Here is a 12,341-nt window from a genome sequence, read left to right as displayed (position 1 = left end):
TATGTAAACGTTGCAAATAACTTTATAAAAGTTATTTTTATACTAATAGTAATGTATGTCTCTATTATATCTAAAAAGCTTATTTTGGACACTCCCTATTTGATCGATATACATGGGATAGATCGCGTTCCATGCGGTGGATCTCTAAATCTAATTTTAAATCAACATTCTTTGTTGCTGTGTATTTACAGTAAATCTATTGGGATCATCCTGAAGCTCCAAAATGTTGAACATACTTGCTAATGTCAAATATGAAAATATGAAAAAGTAAAGGTCCGGCTCCTGTAAATTTACAGCAGACGTAGTAAGGTTATTTATCAGAGTGAAGTGACGCTACTTGTTAAAAACTTTCGAAAAATCAGTGTACTAGTGTTCCGAATGACCAATTAAGGTCGTATTTCGAAAAGCAATTATCTTTTTATGGGGTGAAAAAACGTATAACTAAAGCGGCTAAAATAAAATGAATAAAGAAAACAATTTTAAATCCTGTTTTCTTTTTTGAGAAATAATCTTATATTACAGACAGCTGAAATGAACGTTGTCCTGAGCAGATTCACTTAGATTGTTTGTCGTTGTGTACCATCATTATAAATAAAATTTATTTTCTAAAAATAAAATAAATACAACGATATCGGTTTTATTGCAACAAAATATAGCTAAATAAGTGTCTAACACTATTTAAAAATGTTCTGGCTTTTTCCTGCGTTGGTTGTTGATGAACCGAGCTTGCTTTCGCCTCCAAAGTTTCTTTGGAAAAAAAGTGTCTCATCTCTGGAAATATTTTCAGTATACCTGCCATTATTACACCATAATTTTCGTTCTTTTAGCAAACTGTATCTAAATTTACTGTTAAAATACAAATAAAAAATATTTAAAACGTCAATGATAATTAATACTCAATCACGAAATTCAAAATTTTTAAAATCCATGTGCGCTTTGGAAATCAAAATAGCAATAGTGGTGGTGTTAAACTGTCAATAATATTGTCGATAATATTAAAGTTGCAGCGCTTTGGTGATCTTGTTTGTAAAAGAAAAGTGTTTTCCACTTGTAAAAAGTGTTTGATATATTTCGTGTTTGTTTGAAAAGCATTAAAAACCCCACTTTTTTTGTTAGAATCTGTATGATGGAGTATACTGCTATAAAATGCGTAGAGTCATTCAAAGTTATTGACATTTATCTTCTCACTCACTTCCTCCCTAGTCTTTTTCTCTTAACCAAAAACAAAAAAACGGTATTTAAAATCCATGTTGATCAATATCTGTATCAATTTAACCATTAAAATTGATGAGTAGTGGCTTCAAAGATCCTTAAGGGAGAGGTGGGTCTATAATTTGCTTCTTCTGTAACTTCACGAGATTTCGTCAGCGATAGAAATTTACTTTTAATCGGCAGTGATAAAAGTTAAACAATATTTTAACAACTTCTTGAGTCAGTCTCCTATTCATCTTGCGTCTTGGAAATCTGAATCAACGATAGGGTCGGGTGAAGTTTTTTCTGGAAACTGTTTGCAAAGTTAGTAAAATGCATCGCAAGAGGGAGTAATGATCTTACTTTTCCCGTAAACGGTAAATCTTTTCTAGGATTTTCTAGTTTCTCCGTAATTTAAAAGACAAATCGTCCTATTATCTGTCCCGCCGTACCTACATAAAATATTTACATTTAAAATGGGCACTGCAAATAACTACAATACGGTAATTTTTAAACTCATTGTCCAACGAAAATAGTCTCTTAAGACGATATCTCAGTTTGGCAGGGTCGCCCTTCTCAAATCTCTCAGGCAGGGTCGGATTTGGGAAAATTTGTCTGCACGTCCCTCACAACGGCTATTGAAAAACAAATTGCCTGTTTCTTTTTAAGACTGTCCTGTGCCACGGAGAAAATGTCGGGTCAACTCGGCACGTGCATTGTGCTCTTAGACTGTGAGACGATTTCGGATCACTAAGCTCGGGTCCGTATAGACCCACCGTCTAAATTTCTCGCAACGCGTGATGCTATAAAAGACTGCCACAAAAAGTCTTTTAAAATGGTTAACCAATTGTTACAGACTTATTATGCTGTTATATTGTATACAAACTTGGGTCCTACCGGGTATTGTCAATGCATTTATGGCTTCTGCAATTATGTGAATGGAGTTTTAAGGATTTAATTTAATGTGGAGATGATCAGGTCAGAGGCGTCTCAAACATACTTATTAGGCTTAGGCTTATTGCACGCTATGTTTCAAGCTGAAAATTATGTTCCCTGATCGTCGAAGCTGGAAAAAGGTAAAAAATATACAGTTTAGATCCCAGCAAAAACTGGTACAGTTCAAACATATTTATTGGATTTACGTTAACATATTGGGCCAGTATTCGGTTTCAGGGTTCTAATTTTAAGAAAACAAATCAAAACGTTTTTCAAATCGATACGTCAAGGAGTTAATAATATGACGACCATTTTTAGTAAATTGTATAGATTTTTTCATGGAAAAATATTATTCCGAACCGTTGCTTCTGGTTCATTATGGAGAACTAACTAAATTGAACCAGTGTGTTCCTATATTGAACTAACCAAAACCTTAACGGAAGAATTTAATTTTTATTTAAAACCCAAATAGCGAAAAGCATGAATCGACAATTTAAAAACCAGAAAAATAGAAGTTTAAACAAATAAAAATGACACAAACAAAGAATTATTAAATCCAAATATTACACTGTTTGTAGGAACTAAGTAAGAACAAATTTGACACGAATTGTATAATGTTAAAAATGAATTTTGATTAATGAAATACTTCATTTTAACGCGAATTAGAACAAGTCAAAACATAAGCATAAGAAATAGTTTGGTTACTCCAATTAAGACAACACTGTGGTGGTTCAATTTAGGAACCAGTAGGTATTTTGTAAAATACTCAATTTTACATTCTAATATCTGTTCGTTTGATTATTTTAATATCGATATTAATAGCCTAAAAATTAATTGTTTCAATAAAACCAACAACAGTGAATAATTTTAGAAAAATGCTTACGAAATTATTCTCAAAATCTTCATTTAAAATGGAAAAACCACCATATATAGGTGTGAAACGTGCATCAATATTGATGCATTCGACTATAACGGCTAGTTAGTAACAACAGAAAAAAAAGTATTTCCACGATATTGTTACCATTGATCTTGTTCACCACAACATTCAATATAAGTAACTTTTTCTGACGATTAATGAGGAGAGTTGAAATATGTTTACATGAAATAACAGAGCAAAAAAATTAAATAGACCAATAAATTGGAGAGAATCAAATAACGAACTCTAAATTAGCCGTTAATATTCACCGCTACCTAAGGCCGAATAAATCTCCCGTTACTCAAGTTTAAAGGTGTTGTCATTAATAATGCGATAAGTTGCGAAAATAGCAAATATTTTGGGTTATGAATTAAAAAAAAAAGATTAACTTTTATTTCATTGCACTTGAACTTACGCCATTAAAATATTATTTATTTCACTAGTTTCTTTCTTGTTTGCTATAAAAAAAATCTAATGAAGTCGTTTATATGGTTAGTATATATTTGAGTCAAGTAATTTCTTATAGAAGACACATTCGCTTTTTCGAAAATGCAAAATATTGGAAAGCCAATGCGATTTGACCAATATAACGACCTGATGCTTGCTGCTGGAACCTAAACATCTCGTTGGAGAGGCTTAAAAATGTCCCGTAAGACTAAAAAATGTTGAATTCAAAATGACGTCACAAAAATTAGGTTATAACCGATAAACTGGCTGAATTTAACAAGAGGTGCAAAAAGTCCCTAATAAAGACAATGGTAAACCCAAAATCATAAAGCACCTTCGCTTATAAAAATAATGGAAATACAACTCAACAGAATTAATTAAATTTGCTCATAACAATATCATCTGACCGCACATTACAGCTGGCGTTGTTATTTTGAGAATAAAAAATGAATATAATGATAAATAATTCGAAAAATATTCCCGATACGCTACTGATTGAAACAAACATTTGCCATTTGTTTCGTAGCGAAGTAGCGATAGTAATAACTGGCCGAATGATTTATTCCGCTTAATCAGAGTTTTTGTTTTTCACGATACCCATCTGACAAGCCAAAAACGACAGTCATTAATTTGAACACAAGGTTTATAATTAATTATGTTTTAACCGTGTGGGTTTTGATTCTCTGCATCAAAATGAAGGGCATCGATCTGCGCAAAGTCAGTGTTAAATACCTTAAAAACCATAAGAAAATAAACCGATCACGTTCTAGGTCAATAAATGTCCCAATATGCCACAGAACACAAATCGTATGGTTGAATAGCGCTGCTGTAGGCCAAGTCCTATTTACAGAGATACGACGAAGGACAAAAGTAAACATTTTTCCTATGAAATAGAAATAAAGTCACTACAGCTGCTTGTTAGTTCTCATTATTCGGAAATGGTACGATGTTTTTATTTATTTCGCCGTGTTTTGACACTTTGCAAAGTCCGTTTCAATGCAAACGGTAACAAACGATCTTCATGTGTGGTACCGTCCAACATTTGAACAATTAATGTTCCCGTTTTGCTCCAAGCACTATGGGGTAGAAGTGATAATTTATATATAACCAGTGAAAAAAATTGAGTCTGCCTAATTAAGCTACAATTAATGGAAAAGCGCAACGTAAAACAATGCACAGATTTCCGAATTATTAGTCACATAAACCACGCGTTAAAAACATTCCTGCAACATCAAAATTGTTAGGAATCAGTCAGAAAGCAGTAAAAGTAGAGGGGAAAAATAAAGGTGAAAGATAAATAAAAAAAAAAAAAATAAATATATATATATATATATATATATATATATATATATATATATATATATATATATATATATATATATATATATATATATATATATATATATATATATATATATATATATATATATATATATATATATATATATTTATATTTATATATATTATACATATATATATATATATATATATATATATATATATATATATATATATTCACGGATGGAAAAATGTGATGACACTATATTCCGGGATATCATCCGTTCGCTTGTTGAACTCCGACTGGAATCCTGTGTTCGAAGTGTTTTCGGAGCGCGAGCATTGAAGATGCCAAGTGAGATTTTGGCGAAACCTCTGCAGGATTCCAGTCGGAGTTCAACAAGCGAACGGATGATATCCCGGAATATAGTGTCATCATATCATATATATCATCATCAAAGATAAATTAAAAAGATATGTCAGGTGAAAATTTAAGAGGAAATAAAGAAACTAAGAAAAGAAGCGAAGGTTGCCACATTTAACGGAGTCCATATTAACAATATAAGATATTTACGGTTCCGATTATTGACTGACAGATACCAGTACAGAAAGTAAATAAAGCGATCGAGGAATACGAACTGTCTGTCTCTAAATGTAAAAAAGGGTAAGTTTATGCTTTTATCCAAGGCAAAACAAAACAAAACCCAAATGTTTGTAAATAACCAGATTTTAGCCATTGAGGGTAATTTGATATTTATTCTGATGGTTCTGATGTCACGTCAAATGTCACGTTCTTATTTCGAATGCTGCTATTTTCCTGCGACTTGCGGCGTTTAGCTTTTCACGAAGCCTCATGTTTCAGATATTATGCTCTTTGAACAAGGCAAACCAGGCTGATCGTCGCAATCCTTTTCCTGATATTTAGCTCAGAGTGACCTTTGTTGGTTATTCTTTCGGCCTGCTAAATAACAGAGTTAGTAGTTTAGATGTTTTGACGTGACCTTAAGATTGTTTGCGATCTGCCTATTATCAGCAGACAACTTGGTCTTATTTAGTCATAGACCAACACCTTCTACAAGTTGAGGAAGTTCAAACATTTCTGTCTCGGTCTGTGGAAACTACTGTATCATCTCCATATTATATATTTGACACATTTTACCGTCGATAGAGAAACAGTCCCCAAAGTTTTACAGAATCCTCCTAGCAATATATTCTGGTTGTTGGGGGTCTAAGAATTTTTGCAACACTGAACCCTGTTGATAAATTTCCCTTCTCTTTGTACGTGGGCTGTATTTTTTTATGTACATGGGATGCTGGGGGATACATCTTCCTTAGGCTACCTTCTTACAATATCAAATGCTGTATTATCGTACGTTGTACTCGTATAGTTGTCTATTATTTGTCGATTTGTTATTTAATCGTTCATGTATGATTTACAAGAGAACTTTACTGGCATGGCTAAAAAGACCGACTGTCATTACCACACGCAAAAGCGCCTTTTGCGCAAAAACAAATCCTAATAAAAAATAAAAATAAAGGCAGGCCACTTATATGGGATGTTCCATTTAACTTTCATTTTAATTATTATTTAATAAAATGTATGCCCCAACTTTGGGGCGATTTTTTTCATTAATGTGGGTGCAAACAATTTTTAAATTGCGGTCTGCGTTTTTGATTTTTAGGCACCGTGCGTTCAATTTATCTTGATAACATTTTAATTGGTTGTAACTTTTTTGTTTTTAGAGATATCAAGATAAACAAAAAAAAAACAAAATGTAGATTTAGTAGCCAATTTTTTTTCCAAATGACGTATAAAACAAAACACTATCAATTTTCTGACATATAAGCCTACATCATAGTTTTTTTAATAGGACCCTGTATATTATGTATGTGCTTAATAGAATATCTTATTCCGATTACAATGATACATTTTATCGTCGACAAAATCGTCCATCAGAGCAGTTAATTCGATTAACCATGGAACGTTTTCGCACCATCTTTACTCTTATGGATAACTCGCATCCCCAGAAGAAGCTATTGCTGCTGTAGAGCGTAGCATTGAGGAAGACCCGAATGAGTCCATCCGCCATCGAGCACAGGAATTGGATCTCTGTCCATCCACTTTATGCAAGATTTTGCGGAAGGATCTTGGTTTACGTGCTTACAAAATCCAACTCGTGCAAGAATTGAAGCCAAACGATCATCAAGTATGGCGTAGATTCGTCGAATGGGCCCAAAACGAGATTGCCGTTGCTCACGATTTTCATAAGCGAATTTTGTTTAGCGATGAAGCGCACTTCTAGTTGAATAGCTACGTGAAGAAACAAAACTGTCTACTCGTCTTGACTAATCGGCAAAAATAGGAAATTTTTATAGAATTTCAAAGAGTGCCCTGACTGACAAATAAAAATATGTTTATGTTGGACATATTAATAAACGACGTTGATGGTTGAATTATTGTCCAATGCATTATTGTTAAAATGGTTTTTCGCGAATTTTGCATGCGTGAAAGGAGTGATATCTTTCAAGTATACTTTCTGAATAACAAAAGTGCAACCGCAGCTCGTCGTCAGTATATTAGAGTATGTCGAAACAGATATTCCTAAGGCTGGCAAAGAAATTTCCAAAAAACGGTAACGTTTTAAATGCTAACGAGGTATGACGGAACCATAATGTTTTATATCAAGTAAATAAGGCAAACATATTAGGATTCTCTGAAGCACATTCAGTTTCCTCTATTACGAGAGTGTATGAAGAGACGGGGATCAATTCGCTCAAAAACTAAGTGCAGAACATTGTCAAAGGTAGAAGCAGTTTTGTTTGGATTTTTTAAATAGACATAATGGGAAAAATATTTTTTTGAAAAACATTTGGAGTGATGAAAGTTCTTTCACTACAAGAAAGGGTTGTAATACGAGATATAGGTCTTTAAATAATCCTAAACAAATACACGCAATAAAAACTCAGAGGTACAAATCAATTAATGTATGGCGTGGAGATCACAATTTGCAACTCTTAGGGCATCAAATAAAACAATATAGGTATAGATGATTTACCGCGCTGATTATATGGCGCTGATGATTATTTAGCGCTGATTATATGACATCACAATGTTGTGCAAGCTAAAAGTTTTCATAACATGGAATATCCCAGAACTTGGATAAGAAACGGTGGAGCTATGGATTGGTCAGTCAACAGCCCCGACGTAACTTTAATGGATTTTTTCTTTAGGGGACACATAAAAAATTACGTGCACAGAACTCCTTGTAATAATGTCCTGAAATTTCCGCAAAGGATTTCAGAGGCAATCAGTCATTTAGGAGACAATTAGAGTGTATGAGAAATGTGTTCAGGAAAATGGTGGTCACATACAGCAGTATTTAGAATACTAAATATTCTTTTCTTTAGTGTGTCTTTTCATTTTTAGTGTTTTTGTTCTCCTTTAATTTGTAAGTAATTATTGTTGTTGCAGTAAGTCACGGCACTCTTTGAAATTATATAAAAATTTCCTATTTTCGCCGATTTGTCAAAAACGAGTATACTAAAATATAAAGTGTGTGATTGTAATCGGAATAAGATAATAAGATAACATACAGGGTGTTCCCTTTTAGAGAAATATGATGTAGGCTTATATGTTAGAAAATTGATCGTCTTTTGTTTTATAGGGCATTTGAAAAAAAAAACTTGGCTACTAACCCTACATTTGGTTTTTTGTTTACCTTGATATCTCTATAAACAAAAAAGTTGCAGCCAATTAAAATGTTATCAAGATAAATTGAACGCACGGTATAGGAAATGTAACAGTAACTTATTTCTATTTGGTCTATAGCAACAAAAGGCATAAAAAATATACTATAGTATGACACACACCGATCATACCGAACAGCATCTTTTTAGCGAGCCTTTTCTTATGAGGCTTCCAAACTGTTTACTTCTGAATTACGTAACAGCTTTTTGAACTTCTCATGTGAAATCGATAAGACCTGAGTTTAGGATTTTCTTGATAATTGTTAATGTTATCTTGGATTAGATAAATACTGCTATTCGATTCTAGGTTTAGTATGTTTTGTCACTAATTTTAATAATTAATAAATTGATTAATATATTGTCTGTAAATAAATATTACAAATTGTTAATTGTTGATTCTTACGACGCTGCATTGTTATAAATGGAATATTTGTAACTCATTCAACTCATCAAGTTTAGCTTGGTAACTTATGAATGCTTGGTTCAGCAAACAGCAATGCTGCTCTTCACCAAGTTAAAAATAAAAGCATTTTTACTCTATCCTACTCGTGGGCCCAAATAATACTCTCGACAAATCATTTCATTTCACAAAAACCGTGGCGAAAGTGATGGGCCATAAGAGTTAAAAAAGTTTTTTTGTAAAATAGTTTCCTTGCAATGCCTATTGCATCCAACTACTTACCTACTTTGGTTTGAAAAAAATGCTAATTGGTCCGTGGCGTACTTTGGAAATGACGCAATTTATGGGATAAGTCCGTACGAACATGAAAAAACTTTTTCACCCTATATTTTAGACAGGCATATCCCGAACCTTGTTCTCTTTCTTGAAGAGTATTCATTTCTTTTAGGGTGGTGTCAAAACGAGTTTGTAATACTGACACATCTTAAGTTTAAACTATGCAAAGTGTCTGATACAGATGCTTTTGACGAACCCCTACCTCCCAAAAATAGTCGAGCATGCAGTAGGTAGGAAACGTTCGTTTGTCACAGACCACACATATTGTGGGGGAACCATATTTCGGTTGTTTACTCTAAATCTTAGGATCCACGAAGTTGGACAGTCGGCGCCACACAGAAGTGTACCGCATTTCCTACAATCGTTTCCGTTTCGACCGCAAGGTTTTAGCACCAGTCGATAATGGTAATTACAGACTATAAACATGTCAGACGATGGTTCGGAGAAACCGAAGGAGACGGTAATTTTTGGCAATAACAAAAAATAGCAAAACCAAAGCCGAAAGTTTAACCTCGACACGATAAATTATCGTGTTTCCCCCAACACATCAAAAACTAATATAATTATCATCATTAGTGATCATAAAATATCGGCTCGACAATTTTCAACTTGCCGCATTCATTTTCGCGACCCTATCTTTGAAATTCGATTTTTCTAATCCGCCCGAAAATTGGCACTTATTTTTGGAAAATGAAAATTGCTATTTTAAATATTTCGTTTCTTAATGCGGGAGAATAATAAAATGTAAATTTGCAATAACGGCGACTTACGGTCATATCGTAAGTTTAGATATACTTTCCGATAAATTCCGTATTTCGATTTTTAAGATCTTGAAATAAAATAGAGTCACGCTAATTTTTTCGACAACAAATTTAGAACAAAGAGGTCTCCAGTACCTCCTTTCCTAATATATATTTCTAAAGTTTCATCTTATCTAAAGTATCATTTGCTGAAAGCAGTCTTCAAAAACATCAGCATGTCAAGAGAGTCTCCAGTCAGTTTCCATTGAAATACTAGTAGGCCAAGATAAACAAATCTAGTTTTACGACCAATGTGGGTAATTATTCATCTTATGCACTTTCCGAAAGTGATTTTATTCCAGTGAAACATCCTTCAATGAAAGCTGTGTGTTTTACCAACGGTATATCCTTGACTGACACAAGTTTTCCTTTCCAAACTCTCTAACTACCCCCAAACTCTAACCAGCAGATAATTTCGTCTTTCTCTCTGTTTTCAGATTTTTTGTAAGCTTTCCACCATTTCTTCCATCTCGTGGGCGGAATGAAATCATCTTTTTTCGTTTAGACATTATTTTGTCCAAAATAGATTTTTTTTTAATTAAAACAAGTGTATTATTTATATTTATATACTTCCCTTGATGAACTAATGAGTCGTGGTTTCTGTATGTTGTTGGCCGACCATCCAACTCCAGTCACATTCCAACACTTTTCTACTATTTTTGGTGTCCAAAAGATTTAAATACATTCCTTATTTTTAGAATGCGTAGTGTTACTCAGCAATAAATTCAGAAGCACTAGCCATTGTCAATAGCAAACTACCTCTCCGACTACCTGCCACTCCCGAGACCTTTAACTTTTGCAGTTCAGTAATTATTATATTATATGTAATATATATTATAATTTGCAAACACTTTGTTAAATCAATTTTCAGTATTCACCATAAGTTAGGCGCTACCAGTTGTCTGATGCTTTGTCAAATAGATGTTGAGCTGTTAAAGATTTATCACGCTGATTAAGTTATAATGAATAAGTAAATTTAGTCATTTGTTCTAATTAGCTTGTATCCTTTTTATAATAAAAAATAATAATAATCCTTTTCTTGTCTAACACAAACCTTCATTGATAAGACACTATGCTTTGACAAATATTATGCAATCCAATTAAGCAAATGAAATTAAAAATATAAAAATAAACATAAATATGAATGAATTTCCATTGTGGAGGAAAGTTTGGCGTTATACAAAAATGGAGTCCCCTCCGTATCATAATTGAAAAGCATGGGATGTGTTTATCTCCATTTAACTACACACCAGCTACCAACTCAGATCTTTTCGGAGCTCAATGGAGTCGCTTACCCCTAAAACCCCAACACCTTTAGATCATTAACAAACAAAACAGTACAGCTATATATCGTTAACGAACGATGGGAAAATGAGAGGTGCAAGATTACTACCTTGGGTTGCTCAACTAGTAGCCAAAAATTTTGAAGATCGATGCACATGAATCTCGACGCTCAAATACGAGAAACATATCTGAAAAAATGTATTAGCGTGTCGCTAAGTCCCATAACCTCAATTTTGTTTAGGAAAATACCTTTTTCACGGTTCACTCTATCAAAGAAGTCGGTATGGAGACGGATGACTTGGGCTCCATTATCTAGACTCTGAGCAATATATTGCGTTAAACATGCCAAATTGGTGGTCATATTTCGATTGTTAAAGAACCCATGCTGTTTCTGAGAAATACCGTATTTTTCTTGCCACAAACAGATGTCTCAAAGATCTTTGCTCGGGCGATAAAGTACGCCTAGTCTTTTAGTTTGAACATTTTTTTTATTTCGAGTGTTGTCAGTTTTGCTTTCATGCGTTTTTCTTGTAAAAATTAGAGCTCAGTTTCAAGGTTCACAACTTGTCCGATAGTTCCAGTTCTGATTCAGACAGTAATGAAGTGGTCCCCCCAAGAAGACGTATAAAAAGGAAACGCAATAATTTGTTTAATGAACTTAATCATATCGAACTTAAAAAAAATTGTATAATGACTAAAAATGCTGTACGGGAATTTGCTTGCATATTGCAAAATCTTCTGAAGAATCTGGTTGTGATAGGTTTCCACTATTGTAATTTGCGGTTAACAATATTCTGCATCAAAGATATTATAAGTGGAGCGGTTTCTTTGAAAGTTTGTTGAAGCATTTTGACGCTATATAACGGAAAAATTAGTGATACGGTGGGGAGAAGTTTTCTCGAACTGCGCGGTAAAACACTGCTACTGATATCAGGCGACAAGTGAATGAATCGAAAGAACAAATTATTTACTTAATTACAATAGGTATGAAGTTTGTAGTTACTTC

The sequence above is a fragment of the Cylas formicarius genome, unplaced genomic scaffold (genome assembly GCF_029955315.1).
Source record: "Cylas formicarius isolate icCylForm1 unplaced genomic scaffold, icCylForm1.1 PGA_scaffold_3__17_contigs__length_32017465, whole genome shotgun sequence".
Taxonomy (NCBI): Eukaryota; Metazoa; Arthropoda; class Insecta; order Coleoptera; family Brentidae; genus Cylas; species Cylas formicarius.
The sequence above is the reverse complement of the archived record's forward strand: the minus strand, read 5'-3'. Positions refer to the sequence as shown.